Raw genomic sequence first — 22,218 nt, forward strand, 5'->3', positions numbered from 1 at the left:
ATTTGGAACACCAGTTAAGAAAGAATTTCTCCAAGTTTTATTGTATCTATTTTTCAGAATTTTATGCATTGGGAATTGCAGGCTCTGTCTTTAATCATACCCACAGAGAGCATATTCATTATTATACTCTTGGGACTGATATAACCAATCATTTGAGATCAAACTGGATGGAGAACAGAATGCAGGAATCATTTCAGAACTGTATGTTGTTGAAATATCACAAAATCCATGTGAAAAAAGGTGTTTGACAGGAAAAAATTGATAAGAGGTAATGTTGGAAGTCAAAGTAAACAAGCAAAGAGATCAAAACATGGAAAAAAGCAAAGAAGATATGAAAAATTAGGGAGAATAACACTGAAACCAGCAAAGGGGACACAGCTTGAAATACTGCATTTCCACCACTCACTTACATTAGAAATGACAAATTGTGGTAACAATTGGTTGAAAGTGTTTTCCATCCTATGAATATTGAAGATAGTCTAAGCTGATCATTTGACCAAAATGCATAAATAGCAATGGTAGCAAATCTGATTCCAAATTGAGATATTTGATTCTAACCACTTGGGGGTCATTGACTCCAGCATCCTTTTCCATATATTTATGTTAAGCAATTTTCTGGCCTCCACTGACATTTTGACAATATCATATAAATTGTAATTTTCACCCCTCACAGTCCAGCTGTGAGGAAGGTGTCACATCTTGCAGGTAACAAATTTAAGTTGCAGAGACACAAATTTGTTTCCTCATAGTATAGGGTTTAGCTTCCATAAATGCCTACATGGCATTTTTAGTCATGTAAATAATAGGCATCTAATTATTGTTCATTACCCAAGTCTCTGTCTGTGATGAACCATAAGATAGGAGCATGTCCAGAGGAATGAAAAAAAAAATTCCTGCTTTTATATGGAATCTCCCAGGAGTATCTGAAAGTGATTCACTTCCTGGAGATTCTTTCTCTTGCTATTGTCCAAAAGACAGACTTTTTCATAATGTAGACTAGAAAAATGCCTCATAGAGATGAATGTCACTTGTGATGAATGCCCAAAATTATCCAGGGACTCAAGTTCAGGTGGGAAATTACACCTGAGTCTTTAATGTCTTTGTGTAACAGGTAACCACGGAACTATTCTTCTGGCAACACAGATGGTCTTCCTCTAGAGACTGAGTCCACTTCTCTTATAACCAAGTGAAGCATGAAGTCTTTTCTCCCCTTCAAGTCAGTAATGTGCATTTCATTCTTTCACAGCAGGATTACAACAAATACTGCTCTACAAATGACTGTGAGATGCCAAAGCATCTTTTAGGATAGTGATATAGACAGCTTTATGACCTGCCTGACATTGTGCTCATCTTACACTGACCACTGGGAGTCAAGATTAATTGGTCATGTGATGTCTTCTGATATAAAACATAAAATATTTCATATTAGATGTTGTGTGTTAACTATCTGGTATACCCACAATGTAAAATTTTTCTACAGTAGTTCTGAAATAAAACAAATATCACTTCCCTGCAGGCTGGCTAAGGATTGCCACCTGTAAGCCAAAAGACCTGGGACCAATTTCAAAACCCACTGATGGCTTTTTGACTTTGTTGAGCTTTACATCCAGGGTACAAAAGCAGAATTTTACATGAAGAATCATTCTGTGTTCAGATAGAAAAACAGCTTGAAAACATTTTTAAAGCATTCCAGCTACTAATACTTTCAAAAGACTTTGTCTGACCAGACACTCCGCTTATTTGTATTTAAAGCACTATTAAAAAAAAACTGTGGAAGGTGGTGCTATGGAAGGTATTATTTTGGATCATAGGCAATAAAACTTAAGGCGAATCCAGGTCTTTAGAGCCCTGTGTCTTTTTGAATAAAATTGACCACATGGAAAATAAAAAAAAAACCCAAACAAAACCATGAACCTTTTCTGTGCTCCTATTTGAAATCTTTATATCAAGTCAGGCCTCAATGTGTGCAGAGCTATTTTAAGCACAGTTTCTACCAAAAGAACGTCTGATGACATTTCAGAAGTGATTCCCTCACTGCTGTGCTCCAGTTAATGGGCCACTCTTGTGATAGCAGCAGTATTGCTTCTAAAAATGTGATGATCTGCTGTAGATAGAAACACCTTTTTCTGCATTATGCCCATTGATTAAAAAAAAACCAAAACACTAAAGCCTTATCCCTGGAACACAGACTTGGAGGAAATGAGGCTTAACTGGACTTTATTGTCAAAAATAATAAGAGAACCTACTGGAAGGAACAGGCTCTTTTCAACCCTTTTTTCCCTGATAATTTGGTACACTTAATATACAAATATACCTATGACTCCCTGTAAGCATAGATATACCTGCTTAAAAGCCATTCTATATGTATGTGTGGAAGTGGATATACAGATGTCAAAAGCTGTGAGGAGTGGTCCATTGTCACTTCACATAAATATGCATATGAGCACTGAATTAGTGCTCCAAATGCCTGCCCCTAAGAGTGTAACCTCTTCTTATTCATAATGTTTCATTTCAGAAGTAAACACCTGGTAATCAAACAGACAAACAGCCTATGATTGCTGTTGAGGTAGTTGTGATATACTGTTTAATACATTTGCACTAGCTCAGGTGCTTAGATGAGGCACATTAAGCTGATATTCCCAAAAATGCCTTTATGATCAGGAAATGCAGTCTCTATGATTTCAGTTAATTAGTGAGTGCTGAATTATATAGCAAACAGGTGAATATATAATTTTTGCTTTTCATTAGTAATACCTAAACTCTCAAAAGTGTCAACAATATTCAGCTACTTAATCTGAAGAACATTATAAATTATTTTTTGTACAATTACTTTTTTCACTGTTGGAAGATGAATGTGAATTTTCTTTTTAGCTTCATGGTGTTCCTCCAAATATAAGTACATTATTTTATGCAACTTCCTTGCTGCCAGTGTTGGCTGTATGCAGTGATTCAGTTCAGTGGATTACTTGGTGGCTCTTTAGTTCATAATGTGTGTTAGCTCTTTCAGAATGTATTTCTGAAATACTCACTGAAAAGGGAATATGGCCAGGTGAAATATTAAATGGTGTTCTTCAAGACTTCCACAAATACAATATACATTTTTAATTCAATGTCTTTCAGTACACAAGTCACTGCAATTTCAATTTTTAAATATTAGTCAGAAACTAGATTGTACAAGACACTGATGCTATAATTTGAGAAAACCCTACTTCAGAAACTTAAAAAAATGATTGGGACTTCTGTTCACCTGCTTGAAATCCACTTTAGTGTAGACTGATTTAGGTCTGATTTTCAAAAGGTTTTATACTTTATTTCCCCTCCATTATTTTTAGTATCAGTTTTACTGCCTCAGATTTTTTTCTCCTTTTCTCCTAGTTTATTGGTTAGTCGCTAGGAGAGCTTGTTCATGTGTAAATGTAAAATTCTCATGATAAGACACACTAGGGCAATGTTATCTGTCTTATTTCAGCTCACAATCATTTTGAGGCTTATCCTCTGTGTCTATTTCTGCACTACATGTTTTTGGGGTAGTGTGACAAATCAGTGCTTTTGCCTGGTGTTTTGAATTTTGAACCAGGTTTTGTGTTTATCTGCTAAGCTTACAGTATTTCAATGGATACCCTTTTTATCTGAACACTTGAGGTCCCTTATCTACTTCAGTGAAGTCCTGTTCAGTGCAGAAAAGTTCATGGAAAATATATAATATTGATGATGATGATGATCATCATCATCATCATCATCATCCTCATTCCTGTAGGCAAAGCTCCTAATCAATACCAATAATTTAAAATTACAACAATAGGCTTTTTCTACTGTTCAAAAAAGATATCCTGCTTACTGGAAAAGAGAGAGGATCTAAAATACGATGTAATTCCCAGGGAAAAAAACCACAATTTCTGAATTGTATTACTGAAAGTAGAAAGATTAATTAGTGTGACTAATTTCAGAATCAATCTTGCTGTATTTAACACATGACTGGCCTTGAACTGCAGCATTTTAAATGAAATGAAGAAATAGTTTGATATAACTCTTTATGTATTTTATTTATCACATTATTGACAAAAGATCTAACTTGTTTCCACTTTGGACAAAGAGGTATTTTTTAGCTTAATGATGTTCAGTTCTTACAGGGTTCAGATGCTCAGGGTTTAGTCTGCCACAGTGACATATTTTACATAGAGTTAAGAATCTAGTTCAGAATAGCTACTTTTTCTCTAACAGTTTTGTTACTGTTTGTGCTTTTTTTCAAGCTCAAATCAATTGTTCTTGTAGGCAATCAACTCCTATGTCTGTTGCCTGCTGTATTTCATATCTAGTGCAAGTTCAGCTTATGTCGTGGTTCTTGGTGGCCTTTTATAATTGTTCTGATATAGAAGTTGAATATTAATCTATAAGTTATAATAATATGAGTTTTTGTTCCTCCTGATTACTCAGGAAGAAAATAATTTACATTTCATGCAGGTTTGGACATAGAGAAAAGAATCTAGAAGGCTTCCAAACTTAGCTACCACCTGTGATTTGGGACTTCTGACAGACCTTTGCACTGGTCTGCTCCTGTGGAAGTTGTAAGGAACTGATATTGACTTCAGCTACAGAGCATTTTCAGAAGCCTCTACTGTGACTGAAACAGGTTGTAGTCAGAAGTTATTGGATAATTCTGATTTGTTCCACCAGATCAGTGCCCCAGTGTGCAAAACATTATACAGACATAGAGAATTACTTCCTTAAGGGCCTTACAGCTTTAAAAGGCTTTATTGACAGAAAGCACATCTTAAACTTTAAAAGTTTCAATGTCAAATCCAGCAGTATAGAAAAAAAAGTGGAAAGGATAGCAGTAATCATTCAGTGCAGATACTGAAGTTGGATGTTTGTTTAAATTCTTTTGCTGATATTTTACTTTTCTGTATTAAAAATAGTTGAAATTATGTCTGAAACAAAATGTTCTCAGTTCTCTGAAATAAAGAGCCATTCCTTAGCTCTGGGGAGCACTTCAGTGATGTTGGGGGTTCTGGAAAGTTCTAAAATATTCCTGTAAAAATGAAATCTACCTGAAAAATTAGGTCTCCGTACAAAGTAAATTTAATTGGCTTCTTCAGTGTAGAAAACAATATGTAGAAATTTAGGAAACTGGCACATAGGAATTATCTTGTGCACGGAAACTGTAGGTTCCCTACTGTCTTACCTAGAATGGGTTATTTAATCTCTGCTTTAAATGCTGTGATGGGTTCCAGCTGAGTGAGGTGTCAACTAGTGTGGTCAGATGCCCCTGAAAATATTGGTTCAATTTAACAGCATTGTAAGAATTGTAGCAGATATGTTTTTCAAGTGAGAGAGGAGAAACTACTGGGAGACAGCAGGCACATGTGGAATGTTTCTAGTCTTCTGTCAGCAGCATCCTAAGGCAAGATGCCAGAGGATCAGAGGTCTTCCTACCCTCGTCTGCCTGGTGAAAATGCCCCTCAGCACAGCTCCTGGTAACACAATATATGGTGTCTGCCCATTTATGTGATATACCACCATTGTCAAGGCATTCAGAATTTGGAGGCTGGATTTTACAAAACCAATTTTGATGGATTTTTGGTGAATTTTATGGATTTAGCATAAATCTCTTTTTTAAAGAATGATTATTTGGGAATGTTTTAGTCTGTTGAAATTTTGTCTATAGTATCACAAGCCCAGCTGTGCACCATTGATGTTCTGCTTTGGATTTAGGTAGCATTCTCCTATTTGTATAAAATATATTAATTTTCAGATAAAAAATTACACTTCTTTCAAGAGAAATTAACTTATACCTGCTTTATCTGAATTACATATTAATGAGAAAAAACCTTACGTTCAGGTTATATTTAATGAGGAAAAAGTAAATGAGTTTGCATTAGTCCAGCCAACAGGTCAGTCTATGGAGCGTGGTTGGAGATTGTATTTTGTTTAAATAGAAATATTTTGCACATTGTTCACCTGAAGATGGAGCTTGAGTGGTTCTGAACACATATGCAAAGTAGAACTTGTCACACAGAGCTGTGGTTAATAACTTTCTCTTTGGACTTTGTACAGGGGAAGATGCACCATTTTAAGCTTATTTAGATTCTTGTGGCAGAAAAATGAAATCTATAAACAAACTTTCTTTCTTTAATCTTCCTCAACTAACCTATGCTCCTGGGTGTTTTACAGATTCTAATGTAAGACTCCTGTAATTATTGAACTGTTCTTTTGACCTGGTTGCTTGAAGGATATTGGATTTCTCTTATCTGCAAATGGAAATTAGCAGTCAGATCACCTGAAGTGCTAAAACATTGCTAATTTTTTTAAAAACAGATTTATTACAAAACCTTTTTTTTCCTCCCTACCTTGAACGTCAGCATTCATATTTCACTCATTGTATTATCTGTTCAGGGTAATTTGAGGATGACATTCCTGGGATAAATTTTTAGTATGTGCTTTAAGGTCTCCAGTACAATTTTCTTAGCTAACTGGTGTCTCTGGAAAAGAATAATTACATAGTTGGATGTATAATTACATAGTTGCTAATAATAATTTAAAATAATTAGAGGGTGTTCTCTGTGGCTGCTGTTTCCTGGTTATTTCAGTGACTGCTTTCTTAAAGGACTTCTTGCCTGTGCAGACTTCAGCTCGTAGTACTCTCTGAGGATCTCTTTTCTTTACATTCCAACTTTTCAGGTAAAGCCATTGATTACACAGTTCCCAGACATATAAGAGTGTCTGTGAGGACCTGAAATTGCCTGCAGTGCAACTACCTTAAAAATAGGGTATATCTAATTGTGATTAGGCTTGGTCCTAATTCTGTCCCTTCTGATTTGTGCCCCCAAATTATAGTCCAAATTTACTAATTTTCTAGGGTTGTTGGAGCAGGAATGTGGGTATCTGTGGCAGAAGAATAACAAACATATAATGAGTGACCAAGCCAAGGAAACAGACCCATTTTGAGTGAAAATTATGAGTCCTAAGTTGCTTTTCCTGAAATTTGAACCCATCAACAGTTCCAAGTTTGTAAACGGGAGCCTGAGCTCTAACCTCACGTAACAGAAGGTTTTCTTTCCCTTTTTTGTATTCTCATTATTAAAATCCATTCCTTCTTTGTTACAAAATTTTGTACATGGAAATATTCCTAGCACTAAGATCAACAAAGAAATGAGATATTTTCCTTTTGTTGACTAGAAGACCACTCCTAGAAATTGTCTCTTGACATGTAAAATGGTATCTACCTCTATTTAGCAAAGATCACTTCTGAAAAAAGTGAAGAGTGGGTAAGGTCACAGAAAAAAAATGAAAATGAAAATTAAATATTGTAAAATAATTCTTATTTCTACAAATGCAAAAAGAGTACTAGATACCATGCTTGTAAATAAAGCGACAGGCATATGGGGAGGAAAACAGGGTCACTAGGGCCAGTGACCTCCACAAAGAAAGAGCAAGACAGTTGTAAACATTATCTGTCCAGTTCAGAAACCTTCTTCAGTCTCTGTTTACAAGTCTGAGAAAAACATTTTAGGCAAAGCTTTAAAAGAACCTGGAGGACTGTACAAAAATGCCAAGAATTGGATTAATTGGCATAATGCAAGGTGGCTGGGCACAGCTGGGGAAAGTGTCAGTGTAGGGAGAATCCCCACCAAGTAAGACTGTCTGTGCAATTAGCTATCTGAACTCTAACCCTTCCAGAATAATTAATGAATAACAGAAGGGATCAAGACAAAGACACAAAGTGATTTGGTGGGTGCTAGCAAGTAATACATCAAAGAATGCTGGTAATTGGCCCTGTGGCTTTCATTCTTTGCCCTATTTCTTTCAATTCATTGACTCAAAATAATGGGTTCAGGTTCATTATCAACAGGTTTTAGCTGCAAGAGCACAACACTTCAACAAAGCTATGATTGTAGCAGTGCTGGTGGCTAAGCAAAAGTTGTAGAGTGTAGCACACTCCCTTGAAAGGGAAAGTAGCAGCATAGTCACAGGCTTTGTCTTACATGAAACAGTTGGTATCCACGAATTTGCTCTGAGTTTTCTAAGACTCGGCGTTTGCTGAGGTTACGATGCTGGAATACAGCTGGTATGGGCAGGTACGTATAACTCTGCTCCAAACACTATTACAGTAGCAACATCTATGTTCTGCTCCTTCAGCTGTAAGACATGAAATAGAATTCCTGACATCATGTGTCACATGTACATGACATTATTTGCATACTAATGGAGACCAGTTTAGAGACCTTTCTCTCCGTGTTTTGGCAGCATTGGAGTAAAGGAAAAATTTATTATTTTGAATCCATAAAAATATATTTCTGATCTGCAAAATTTTACTTGAGGGTTTGAGTTTGTTTGTTTGTTTGTTTGTTTTCTGAAATCAGAAATGAAATCTCCACTGTTCTGTTTGTGTCTAGTGTAAATGCTGTTGTAAAAGCTTGATATAACTGTTGAGGACGTACTTAATTAATTAGAATGGCTTTTGATAAAGAAAGAAGAAGAAGCAGTAGGATATTAGAGCAGTCATCTTCAAAGAGTGAATGATATGTATTTTTTCTCTGCTGTCATTTTGCCATGGGCATTTCTCCCTAGTAAATATTGGTATTTTTAAACTATTTTAGTAAATACAATTGCATTTGTGGTTAAAATATGTGTGTCACTGTGGCTAAAAACAGTCTTCTTGGTTCAGTATTTGAGAAGTAGTTTAAATTTATAAGCTTACTTTTAAAATCTGTGTGTCACTGTGGCTAAAAACAGTCCTCTTGGTTCAGTATTTGAGAAATTTGAGAAGTAGTTTAAATTTATAAGCTTACTTATAAGCACAAATGGGTGTAAATTTATGTTTCTTCTTGGTTAATGATGTTATTCTGAATATAGCAAGTACAAAAAATGGTATAAATGTCTTAAATAGAAAACTGCTCCTTATTCTCATACACAGCAAGATAAAAACTTCCCATTTACTTTGACAGTCTGTGAGGAGATAGTCTGCAACTATTTTCTGTCTAAATCTTACAGATTAGATTATGTTCTCCATTACGGCACTGTTGATCTAAAAGTGCTTAAGTGATCTTTATGCAGAATTTCATTTCAAGAGGACTATGTTTATGACTGTGAAATCATACAGTGGAATATTGAGTAATAATAAAGTTAGATAAAGAGTTTCTGATACAACTTGTGGCATTTTATTTTCATTTTAGTTGTATTTCAGAGAATAGCAGTTATGTATTAAATATTCAAATACACACGTGAATTACCAGTGTATAAATGAAGCTCTAAATGCATCAATGTGGTGCATGACAAACAGCCTCCACCATTTAAGTGCAGTCATGCTGTTTGAAATAATGATGTCACCCATGTGCGTGCAGTTGTTCTTTGTTGTTGTCTTCTATTACGAGAGTTCCTCCATTAGAACATGTGCCTTATCAATAGCTTTGCTTGTCCTATAGGCAAAAGTACTGCAGTTTATTGTTAGATTGAATAGTTATCTTTTGATAAATTCTAAGCAACACTTCCTGGAATTTTAAAAAACTTTAAATGTTTGTTTTAAAACACTGCTTTGCACTGGGAGCAGTGCTCCAAGCCGAGTGTGACAAAGCTGTTAGTCAGAATGCTTGCTCTCTGCTCTTTGTGATTCCAAGTGGTTTTGGCAGAGGTTTCTTGTGAAAATCCCAGCATGACTGAGATGATACATGAAACACTTTGAGAGTATTTCAGAATTGTTAAGTTCAAAATGTAGTTCTTTCTGAGGCTTTTCATAGCACCGAGGAAGTATTTTCTATCTGTTCACACTAGGACATGAATGGCATGAATATATATATATATATATTTTCACAATAATAACTTTTAAGGATGGCAAAGAAAGAGTAAACTGTGATTTTTTTTAGTCTTGCCAATGTTACATGTTGTTAAAATAAATATTTAAAAACTACTTGTATTCTGAAGAGCTGTGCTCCAAGTGCCTTCTGTCACACATATATTTCAAGTTCCTGAGTTGACAAAATACTGATTGATCTTGTCTCAGAGGTTCTTACATTTTTTCAGAAAGTTGCTCCTCTTTTTGTATAATTTTGCCTTCAAGTGAATAACAAGACTTTGGGGGAGAAGGAAAATCGTTATTAAAAATACACACAGACTTGATCAAAATAACTTTGATGGCTAGAATGATGAGTACAGCCATTCTCTTCCTTTGACAGATTTTTTTTTTGTCTGAGATTTGAGGGCACCAATATTGATTTAGAAAGCTCCATCACTCAATTTTAAATGAATTGGAAACTTTTCCGTTTTCTCGCCTATCAGCCTCCATAAGAAAGGAGATGCTCTTGAAGGGAAAAGTGCTATTCTTACTTTGGATATCTCAATGATGTGGGGCTTAACTAAATAGCCCCTGTTTATGTGACTAGGAAAGATCGACTATTTTTATTTAGGGTTGGAGTTTTGACTCTAGCAGCTGGATACAAGTCTGGATCCTAGGCTGGACTGGACCCCCTCGAGGGCATTCTTTCCATCAGGTACCCTCTGCTTTTCTTCTCCCTGATGGAAGGGACAACAGTAGTGTGACTAGGAAAGATCACTGTTTATGTGACTAGGAAAGATCGAATATTTTTATTTAGGGTTGGAGTTTTGACTCTAGCAGCTGGATACAAGTCTGGATCCTAGGCTGGACTGTGGGACCTGGACCCCCTCGAGGGCATTCTTTCCATCAGGTACCCTCTGCTTTTCTTCTCCCTGATGGAAGGGACAACAGTAGAAGCCTGTTCCCTGCTCTCCTTTTCCTGCAAGTAGCTGCACTCCAGAGAAAAAACAGAAAGCTGCATGTGACTGTGCAGCAGCCTGGATCCTTTTGGACCACAGAAAGTTTCCCTGAAATGCACAGGGAGATGATATTTTCTATTTATGATTATCAAAATGACTCTTATGAGCTAAAAATGGATTTGGTTTGGTAGCAGAACTAACTGTAAATGGGAAATGCAGAGGAAGAGGAGCTGAGGGACAGTTGTGTCTCTCAAACATGCTCAGTTCCTGTCTTTTAGTGAGAAGAGGAACAACTCCAGACTTTTAAGGACGTTTAGCAGATGAGAATTAAAATACAACTCATTGCATTGCTTTCTAATAGAGAGTGCACAAAGCCTGCAAAAGAGAAGGGAGTCTTGGTTGCTGAAGGTCAGTTCGTGTTTCAAAGGCTGACCTCCTTTGAAAAGGGTCTCTCTGCACAGTGTTCCCATAGGAAGGGACCCAGGGGCTGGATTCATGCTGGCTTGTGGTCAGGGAAGTGCTGAGCTTCCGTTCGAATTGCTATTCCCTGAAAGAAAAGGCATTTCTGTGCAGCCTGAGGTGCTTTGACTAAGATCCGGATACTTTCTGAAGCAGGGTCTTCATTTGGCTGATATAATGTACTTGGAAACCTCAAAGGCTGTAAACTTTGCAAAATCCAGATTCGTCCTTGCTGTATTTTTTTATCTTAACTTGGTATGGTTTATTTGGCACTGCACAGAGCCTTACAGGAATTATTAGCAAAATATGGGCTGCATTGGCCTGGGAGAGAAAACAGTATTTTTTTCACAAATCTCTAGGTATCGTAAAGGGAAAAGCATAGAATGGCAGTAACTAGACTCAGGGAATATAATCTGTGTATCTAAGCTTTATTCCTAAACTTTCATATGCAAAATTTACTACCAAGTCTTCCAAAGATAACAATATTCACCATGACAAAGCCCTTTGAGATTTTTAGGTAGGAAGATATTGCGGTAATGGCATTTAAATTTAATTATTTCTCTAACAGTGATTAAATGAAATGTTTTTAGCTTTAGAAAGGAGCTGACCCCTGTAGTCAGTAATGTTTGCACTTCCTTGCAAAGTGTGTTGCTTATACAAAAGAATAAGAAATCATGTCTGGATCTCAGGGAAAAGGATGGCAGGATGTGGAAGAGCACAAGGATGCTGAAAAAAGAATCCTGACCAGCCATTTCTCATGGAAAATACCGAGGTGGAAGACAGAAACAGGGAACAATTGAGGAGAATGTTTTAGATATTAGATCTGCTAATGTGTCTTGCCCAACCAAGAAGAGTGTGGCTATCCCACCTCTCCCCCCACCCCTAGGGCCAGGCCTTCAATTTTTTTGTGTCCTTTGCCTCCTGGTCTCTTCCATGACGGTTTTTATACCATTTGCCAGCATTTTTTTCTGGCTAGAGGTTCAAAAGAGTTTTCTCAAAAAAAAAAAAAAAAATACTTCTGAGAATGTTGTCTTGTTTGTAGACCTTTGAATCCATCTAAGATTTTCAAGTGCCCTGTGGGGAGCTAAGCTGTCCCTGTCAAGAGTAGAGCTCAGGGGAAGGCAAGTGCATGACTTATTATCTCTTTTTAAGTTTTGCAATGATGTGAGGTTAGCAATGACATCTTCAGCACTTAAGAAAGCAGCTCTCTTTCAGTGTCCAAATGTTCTGTCTGTCTGATGTTTTTGTCCCTGAACAACTTTTGGTATTGCATCTCTTCCCTGCTTGGTGATATCAGAAACGCTATTAACTTCTCCCAGTGTTGTTGCTAAAAATTGTGAACTGCTGTTTGAACATCAGCCTCCTTGTGTTTGGTTTTGTGCAATGCAATAAAAACTTTTTTGTGAGAACTTTCCAAGTATTTTTGTAGCTTTCAAGTAAGTAAAGAACAATTAAACCAGGAAAATGCCATGCTAATTGTACCTCATTTGCCATTATTGGTGTCCTCCAATACTGGTCTCTCATGAAAAGTTAGGTGAATCCTTTAATATGACACAGAGAATAATACAGTGCAAGAGAAAATGCAGTGGATGCAGCTCCTATGTTTGAAAGTATTTGAATGTGAAGATTCAAATATGCCCATGGCACTTACAACAGTGTTAAAACTAGGCTTTCAAGAGGTAAAGGTGCCTCCCTTAAGGCGCTAGCATATAACTACTACCGTAAGAATAAAGAAAAAAAAGCTTAGGGGTCTTAGCATGATTTCTAGTTATTCCTAATTTGGAGGAATTAATTACGTTATATGAGCCTATCTTGATCACAGAATTTTTTTATCACAATCTGACGTAAATGTGTCTTCAACACCTTATCAACCAGAGTTTCTCTACAAAATAGAGAAAGTCTTGATCCATATTCGAGTTCTTTTCTTGAATCTCCCTACTGTGATGAAAGTGTCATTTCATCTTGTATTAATTTTGTCTAGATATGTATATATTATGAATATTATTATGCTATAGCTTCTGGGGCAGATTTTCTCATATATTTTTCAGAATTTTAAACTGTTAAAGTAATACCTAAACCTTCCACATCACTTCAAAAAGACTTGTTTGTTTGTGAGAAGAAGGTGGTGTTGTGCAAACTTTGCCCTGTCTGTAACTGCCTATGAAAGTCAAAGACAGAAGCAAATTTTTAGTAGTTCCTTAAGAAGCAAACTTTGTCCCCACCCTTCATGGGAAGGGAAGCAGGAGCTGTGAAACCCCTGTGCTTGCTTTTCTTGGCATTGCTGACCTCCAGTTGTATGGTCGTGTGTGCCCCCCGTGCTATGGCTCAGGAGCTAGGGTGAGTACTGGGAGAGGCCACTACCTGCTTCTACTGCTTGGTGCTGGGGAAAACCTGCTGGCAGGAGCTAACTTGGGTTCAGGGACTGCAGGAGAGGATGCAGACCTTGCAGTGGTGGTGGCATCTCTGGGGAGAGCCCAAGAATCCCTCCAAGCCTGGCAGGCAGCACCCGCCTGTTGAGCGAGTGTGTGTGAGGGCAGCAACTGCAACAGGGCTCATTAACAATGTGTAGTCATTAACAATCAATTTTAGTGCTTGTATCTTATCTGCCATTGATGATGCAGTGTATTTTTGTGGCAGGAACTGCTAGGTTAAAAAGTTACTTCAATGCCTTCTGTATTTGGACCACATTACAATTAAACCATTGTACTTCCATAGCCATAGTGCTGTACCACAGCTGATGGATTTAAGTTAGACCATTAACTTAATAAAATGCTTTCTGAGGAGACAATGAGACTTGATTTCACTGTTCTATAAAATCAAACTTGTACTACAGAAAAGAGTACATGATTTTTACTGCTTATTTACATGGAGCTTCAGTGGAGTTCAGTAGAAGTTTTGACGATTAATTTAGAGTAAGGCTCTACTCAAATAATATTCACATGACAGCACACTTTTTCATTGTGCAGTTAACTGCTTTCACTGATTCATTTCATATTTAATTATTAAATAATTTTCTAGAACTGTAACGATTTTAACGACAGATGTTAAGTTCATGTTTATGGATGTATAGATGGCTAAATTCGTTCACAACTAAACTCTCTGCCGTAAAAACTTGATTTTAAATATAGGCAATTTGTCCCCAGGGGAAAGGAAAATAAAACCCACTGATCTAAAACAAAACCTTAATAATGCCTGTCTGTCCCCCTAACTTATAATTACAATTTGGTATCTAAAGAATTTAATGATACCTGGTATTTTTACCTCCACAGCCATGGACAGATCTCTCACATTTGGATGTCCAAAATGTGAATGAATTTTCAAAGCCTGAGAGTGGTTTAAGAGCATGATCTACAATAGGATCAGTGGAGACTGGCATTCTTTAGTCACTTTTGTGGTTCTCACAAGAATATCCTGAATGTATAGTTTCACATCAAAGTCAGTACGCTTCCTGAAATGCTGAGCAGAGCAACTGACTTTTGGAGAGCTATACATAAGTGTATTCTGGCACTACTGTGGCTACTGACAGGATTGACTGTTAATTTAGATGCCTAACTTTAAATCAAGATTAACTTAAAAATTGCACAGTTATTTAACTCAAATAAAATACTAAAGCTGCTTCTGGTTAGCTCATCTAATCTGTGTCATTCTAAAAGACTGACGTGTGGGCTGAGCCAGTTGTTGTGCAGAAGCAAGATCTAACAGATCACTTGCCTATTTAAGACATAATCAGGACACAACTCCCTATTTTATTTTAAAATCCAAAGCTTGCCTTCTGGATCTGACATGATTTTGTATGAAAGAAACATAGCAAAAAAAAATTAAAAATAAATATAACAATGTTATATTTGAAGCCATAATTTTCTCTTCATGTTAACCTGCTACATGTTCCCCAAGGTCGGGAATGCCCAACATCTCTGCTGAGCAGGAGATGACAAATGTGACTAGGAGCTGTGAGGAATAATACTTGCTCACTAGAGACACACTTCTGTATTCTCTCCAGAGTGACTGGTTGTGTTGGGTGAATGCAGGTGTGAGGGTGTACCTAATTGTAAATGTAATGTATTTAAGAAAACAAAGGTGCAAATCAGAAGTTTCTAAACCAGGTTGGTAAAAGGCAAAGTTTCCCTTAAGCTGTGTGTTGTCTGTTGTGTTTTGTTCTATCTGCCACTCTAAGCTGCTTCACTTTGATAGAGTTGTATTGCCAGCACACGAGACAGCGAGCTTTCCCAGGCAGTTGTTTTCCCTGCACCAATAGCTGCAGGAACATTGCGAGGATCCTTTGGCAAAACGGCATAGGAGGGTTGTGCTGTGAAGCCACCTTGAAGCAGTAAGTGAGGAGCCAGTGAGCAAGGGGCCAGGATTTGTTTCACAGTCATGCTTTTTTGTTGGGAGCCTTCTTGGAGCTGTACCAGTATGTTGCCCATCTAGATGAAAGGTAAGCAGGGCTGGTCAATATTGTGGTTACATCTGCCCGTCACTGGCCTGGTACCAATGGGACAGATTCTGCTGAGCTGTGAAAGCACAGGGCTGCTGTCAGCACGAGGCTGTTGTCAGCACGAGGCTGTTGTCAGCACAAGGCTGGGAACTGAACAAACTCTTTTCTGCAAGCGATAATTATACCACGGTTCAGTAAAGGAGCACTTGCAAAGCCCAGCAGAGTGAAGCACAAAATAACCTTGCTGATCAAGCAGCCATACGCGTTGGGATCTATTAACTTTTCATCTTGGCAGAGACTACATAGGTGTGTTCAAAACCTATTGGTTTGTTGTTTATTTAGGAAAAATTAACTTAGGATAGGGGAAGTTGCTTCTCAAATCTCAGGCTAGACATTTTGCAGGAAGTACTTATTGTTTTCCTCAGTTTCACGTTTCAAAGCCTTGCTTCTTCAGAGTGTGTTCAATCCAGCTGTTTGCCTTTACAGAAGTGGGATCCCCCTCTTCAACTCCCTGCAATGGCTGCATGTGTTACAAAGTCTTTAGGGGATGAAGTGATATATTGCAGTGCAAAATAATTTCCCACTTTTTTTTGGTATTTAATGAATTGTGACTTTGAAATCAAGAGTAATTCTGTTCAATTAAAATAAGTCCACCCAAACTCAGGTAAAACTTAGAGATTTATTAAGTCTAAATAGCTTCACAAGCTGTGTTAGAGGCACTTTCATCTGCCTGAAGGATCCAGTCCCTCAGTCATTGCATAGGAATACACGCTCACTGTCCTAAGATAAAGTTCTTCACCATGTATCGTGGATCAATTTTAATCCAGTGTGTGTTATTGATTTTGTCATACTGCTCTGAACTTCCTTGTTAAGTCACAGGCTTAAGCAATAGCTGAAAGTTTAGGATGGGGGAGGGGAGAACAAAGCACGGGACAAGACTTGTCAGATTTCTCAGCCTGTTCTGGAAAAGGAAGTGCAGGACATTTTGCAAGATAATCAGGCCTTCAAAAATTTCAATGTATTTTACAACAGATTTCAGAGACTGTTTAAGAGAAGCAGTGAGTCAAACACAATTCTACAGCAAACCAGCAACAGATTTTACTACATATGCTCTCAGTTGTACTGATTTGAAAATGGCCAAATAAACGGGAAAATTTGGGTTTTTATGATTATTATATGAACTGATCACAACAGTGCTTTAAGTGGAAATTCAGAATCTCTACCACATAATTTGTGGATTCAAAATGTGGAAATACTTTTGATATCACTTTGCACTTTTTCTTTTCATAACTTCCATTCTGTTGACAACATAACTTCCATTTCTCTTCACAAATTCCATAAATGTAATCAATATATCTGAGAAACATGAAACATCCTTTTATAATTTCTGCTGTTTTTTGCAGAACTGAAATTGCTTTAGCAGCATCATAAACAGTGTGCAAATGTAAATGCAAGGTGTCAGTGGACTATATTGACAGCATTCAACATGAGATATGTTTCACACTGGGGGAAAAAAAGGACAGAATGCAGAAATAACATGAGAATAATTTACAAACATGAATGAGATGGCAGACTTAAAAGATGAAGACTAGGAATGATGTAGTGAATGAAATAAAAACCAAAGATATTTATAAAATTTAAAAACATCTGTAGTCCAGATGTTTACTTACGCAAAATTTAACCTGTGAATCAAGTACATGTTGCCTCCCTGTTCTAAAGTGGATCTTGTAATAAAAGAAGTCAATCTTCTTTTTCATCTCAACATTCCTAAATCTTCAGTCTCTGAGCTTGACATCTATTTTAGAAAAAGGACTAAAAATAGGAAAGTGAAGTATAATGACTTTGAGCAATAATGGCATGACTCAGACTACTTTTTTTTAGAGTCCACTGTTAACTCAAACTAAGGATGGACTCTTCAGTTTTAGTTTCTAATACTAGGCTGTCTTTCTGGCAGAAATTTGGTGAAGACAGCTCAGATCTTTGTTGTATAAATTATGATGCCATAGAAACTTTAATTAAAGAGGTTCAGATACTCAGCTAATATATCTCAGTATTCAATGAAATGAGTTATGGTAAGTCATGACCTCAGACGATGTAACCAGCATTCAAAATAGGAAGGGTCATTTACCTTACTCATATGAGATAACTCTAGAACCATGTAATTGACAGCATCTGTAGCTCAACAGAATTAATATATTTAATGATGAAAAAACAAAAACTTTCCATTGCAGTGTGAAAAATTTTGAAGTTCTGTTTCCAGAAATGTTGCAGGACCTTTGGGGTAACATAATTCCTGCTGCTATCTGGCTGCTTAAGACCCCATCAAGCAGTAATGTCTTGAGGTGGGTGAAGCTGGTACACAGTGAGAGTTTCCTGTTCTCTTTAGGGGCCTGCAGGCAACTGAGATTGACTCTGCCACACGCCTGTCTAATGTCTCTGGGGTGCTTTCTGCTCCCCTCAGAGTGGATCATCTGGTTGGTGCACCCATGAGCTGTTTAACAGCTGGAAAGAGTTACCTTTTCTGAAAATAATTCCTGAGAAAAGACAGAACCAAAATACTGTCTCTCTCCTCCCAGGAGTAAATAATTTTGAGAGACCCTGGGGTCCCGGAGGAAAAGGGAGGGTATGAGTTACCTTTGCCTACAGATTTTGATTAGGTTTGCAGCTTCTCTTGCTTTATAGTGAAATCTTTGAAAAAAGATGTCCAACCAGTTATAAACACCAATAAGAATTTAGCTTATCTTTATAGTTACTAACATGATAGCACATTAAAATACCTCTACTTTTTAACCAAACTGAATTAATCAAAATTATCTTTTTCTTTGATGCACATGAATCCTGTTCATTCTGCAAAATGCTCAAAGGGTTAAATTAAAGATGAAATGGAACACAGAAAGATGCAGGAGAATGTCCCCCTCCTTCAAATCATATTTAAATGATAAAAAGCCTTTCTAGAGGGTTAAAGTCAAAGTGTAGATTTCCTGTTATATTTAATAATGTAACTTCTTCATACATAATGATAAAACTTTATCCTTGTAAATTCCATTTCTGGAATTACCATAATCAATTAAGTCAGAAAAAAATGGAAACAATTTATTTTCTGTTTGTTTGAGTCTTGTTTAAGCTGACTGTTTTTTATGCACAAACATTTTTCTATCAGTATTTTTCAAAGGACTTTATGTTTAAAGATCTTTCAAGTTAATTCCATTGGTTCATTATTTTTCTCCACATTGCTATTTCTGATTCATACCATTTCAATTAGATTTTATTTTAAGCTATGCTACATTTTTATGTCAGCAGACTGTGCCTGAAACTGACAAAAAAACCTGTGTGTCACTGAGGGCAGTCATGATTTTATATCTGTAAAATGTCAACAAATTTATTGGATGAAATTCAATAAGATACCTTCAAGTATATACATGTTTAGCAGCTACTGAAAGTCACTATTTTTGTTTTGCTCATTTTTGTCAAACAGGACAAGGAAAAGCATGAAGGAAATGAAAAATATAACATAAATATTATTTTTCAAGATTTTGAGCTTTACTTAATATGCCTACAAATGTGCACAATTTGTGCAAGTGAGGAATATTCATAACTGAATGTTATAGAGCATTAAAGTAAAATGAGTTCAGAGAACTCTTATTTAGAAATTCCTATTTTCCCACTACTAACTGTCAGTTAGAATAAAAAAAATAAATGAAATATTTCAATGCTCTAAATGTCTGTCTTTCCCCTGTGCTCAGGAACAGAACTCTCATTTGGAAGGGAGGATGGTGAGGGGAAAGGAGTAGCAGATGTCTTCAAGTTAGACACTGCCTGATCAGCTGTAAGACAACTACATCCATTTATGTACACAAATTCAGAATTCCCTCATCTAAAAATGAACGTCACACTTTGCAGGGAAAGTAGGACTTCTAGAGACAGCTTTTTTTCATAAACAGCAGCTTATCCACTCTTTTTTTTTTTTCCTAGAAGATAGGAAGCCACATTTAAGTAGGAATCCTTGTGTTCTTTGTGTGTTTATCATACCTCTAAGATACATTTAGAAACAGCAAACTTGTTGATACACTTGTTCTGGGAGTGTAAAACTTTGCATAAAATTTTGATTTTAAACTAGCCCATAATGGACAGTATTAGTTTTTTTTAGACTCATCCATATTGAGTATTAATTTTTCAACATTCCTACATTGAAAGATGCATGTCTACAAATGTCCATTAGTTTTGAAAAATTGTTATGTTAACCATTACCCACAAAGCCCTACTGTGCAAAGCTGCATAAGGTTGTGTGGATTGTAGAGGTCAGCACTGGTAACTGAGTAACTGGTGTTCCAGGTGGAGCCTGAGGTGGGATGCAAGTGTTGTGGTGTCTGTCTGACCTCTTCCTACATCTGTCTCATTTTCATGAACAAAACAGTTTACACACAATTGTTTTTATCTGTTAGAAAATTTGAACAGGTTGTGCCAACCTGCATAATGGCTGGCTATTATAATGCCTGTTTTGGTTGTTTTTTTTTTTTAATTAACAAAAGAGCTCTGAATATTCTTAAAAAGTTGACATTATTTCATTAGCTGTTTCCAGTCTATGACTAAACCTACTTAGAATACTGAAAAGAATACCATGTTCTCTGCTGGATATCTCCATGAATGTTTCTAAAACATGACTTCCCCCAAGCACAGAGGACCATATAGCAAGGCAATTAAGAGGCATGGAATGTGTATTCCCAGATTGTTTCTGTTCTCTTGTTAGTTCAGGTTTGTATTGAATATTACAGCTTTCATAAATGTGTAATGCACATGTAACGCAATAACAATCAAGCACTCCAGAAGACAGAAATGGGTGTTAAATTTCTCATCCCTTTTGATTTCCTCAGTTTTAACAAAGAGGTTTATATATTGGATTTTTACCAGCATTACAGAAACAAATTTCAGAATTTAGTGCAAAATCAGAATTTCACTATAGAAGCCCCAAATATTCCAGCATATTCAAAAAGCAGGAAATCTGACACGTTGTATTACCACCATATGGTGGTTACAATTATTGGCTAATTATGCCTCCTGAACAACCTCATGATGTGGGATGTGATGTGGGACAAAGCCTGAAATTCCCTTCCAAGTTTTCAGTAGAAATCAACTGCTTAGCATCCCTACAGCACCCTACCCAGAGCAACACACTCATGGCACATCAGTGGGGGATAGAGCAAACGTGCAGAGGGAGTTTAGTGATGCTGAACATTTGTTAGCTATTCCTGGCTCTTCCTGACTGGGGCTCAAGGATCCTAGAAAACATAACTGTGGTAATGATAATTCAGCAGGAACAATTTGACAGAACAAGACCTAGAACATTTTTTATACACGGACATAAACCAAATGGAAAAGTGTCTTATTAAGGACATTATTTATTCTCATGCCTCCTTGTCTATTGTCTTGCTGCTATTGCTCCTATGAAGGGCAGACTTGCTCCTAAATTATTGACACTGTGACTAAGATTAGGCTTTTAAAATACATAGATTCATACACACATACATACATACACACATATATATGTGTGTGTATGTATGTATGTATGTGTGTATGTATGTATATATCTATGAATGTGTGGTGTGCACACGCACATAGAACTAGGCTTTAATCTTAACTGTATCTGAACCAAATGTGTAGGAACTCCTAGCTATTTTAGTTGTAAAACTTGTGAATGTTTATTATCTGTCAATTCACTAAGCATTTTTGCATACTAATGGCAGCATTAGTGAAATATTAGGAGCATTTGAGGGACTTACTGGGACCACAAGCTGTGGTGCTGGTTGCTGAGCTTATCTGGGCCTTGTACTGACCACTGCTACAAGAACTGGGAGCAGGGCCATGTCTTCCTGGGGTAGATTCATAACCTATATTTTTTCCTGCAGTAGGCTGCAAAACACATGAATTTGAACACAAGAGGCAGCTGTGCCCCGCACAGAGGTTAAGGGTCAAGGTGAGGCTATAATTTACTTGTGGAATTTATCATGTGGTGGTGCTGCTTGTATAAACAAAGCTTTTAAATTTAAGTTTTAGGGTAAAAAAGGGTAAAAACCCCATTTCCCTAATAAGTGAAGCCAACTTAGAGAGACTTGAAACATTTTTTTGGGAAAAAAATTACAGAAAGGTATTTTGTGGACATGCTCCACCATTTCATGACAGACTTGTTCTGAGCTACTAGAACTATTTACACTTATTTGTTAGGCCAAGTCCCAGTAGTTTCTTACACAGCACTCATATAGGTACAAAAGCGTAAGGGAATAAAAAGCCCAAAATAAAAAGCCCAAATACATTTTGTGTGTGTGTTGAAGACACAGACTTTGAAAACTATAAAAAGTGTATCTTGTCGTCAGGTGTAACCGGGCTTGGCCTCCTGTGGCTCCACTGCAGCTGCGTTAGATGACACAACCTAAAGACTCATGTATAAATTTTTTTTCTTTCACAGTTTTGAAAACAAAGCCACTGATAAACTCTTTCTTTTAAAACAAAGAATGCATGTAAAAATGTGTTCTCTATATTCATCAGGCATACTGTTGAATTTGATAGACCTATCATTTGTACGCTACATATATTGTTGCTTT

At 36.8% G+C, this 22,218-nt stretch overlaps 1 protein-coding gene across 2 annotated transcripts in view; it reads left to right on the plus strand.

The window, feature by feature from the left end:
- TFEC (transcription factor EC) overlaps positions 1–22,218 on the plus strand; it is an 88,827-nt gene that overhangs the window by 9,705 nt on the left and 56,904 nt on the right. The window contains exon 1 of one of the 2 annotated variants that reach the window (XM_039726985.1): positions 13,444–13,524. The exons of the other annotated variant lie outside the window; for it this stretch is intronic. The gene's annotated coding sequence lies outside the window, so the exon portion shown is untranslated. Of the gene's footprint in view, positions 1–13,443; positions 13,525–22,218 lie in introns of those variants that run through there. 2 annotated transcript variants of the gene reach the window in all.

This window comes from Passer montanus, unplaced genomic scaffold, assembly GCF_014805655.1.
Source record: "Passer montanus isolate IOZ18808 unplaced genomic scaffold, ASM1480565v1 scaffold6, whole genome shotgun sequence".
Lineage (NCBI taxonomy): Eukaryota > Metazoa > Chordata > Aves > Passeriformes > Passeridae > Passer > Passer montanus.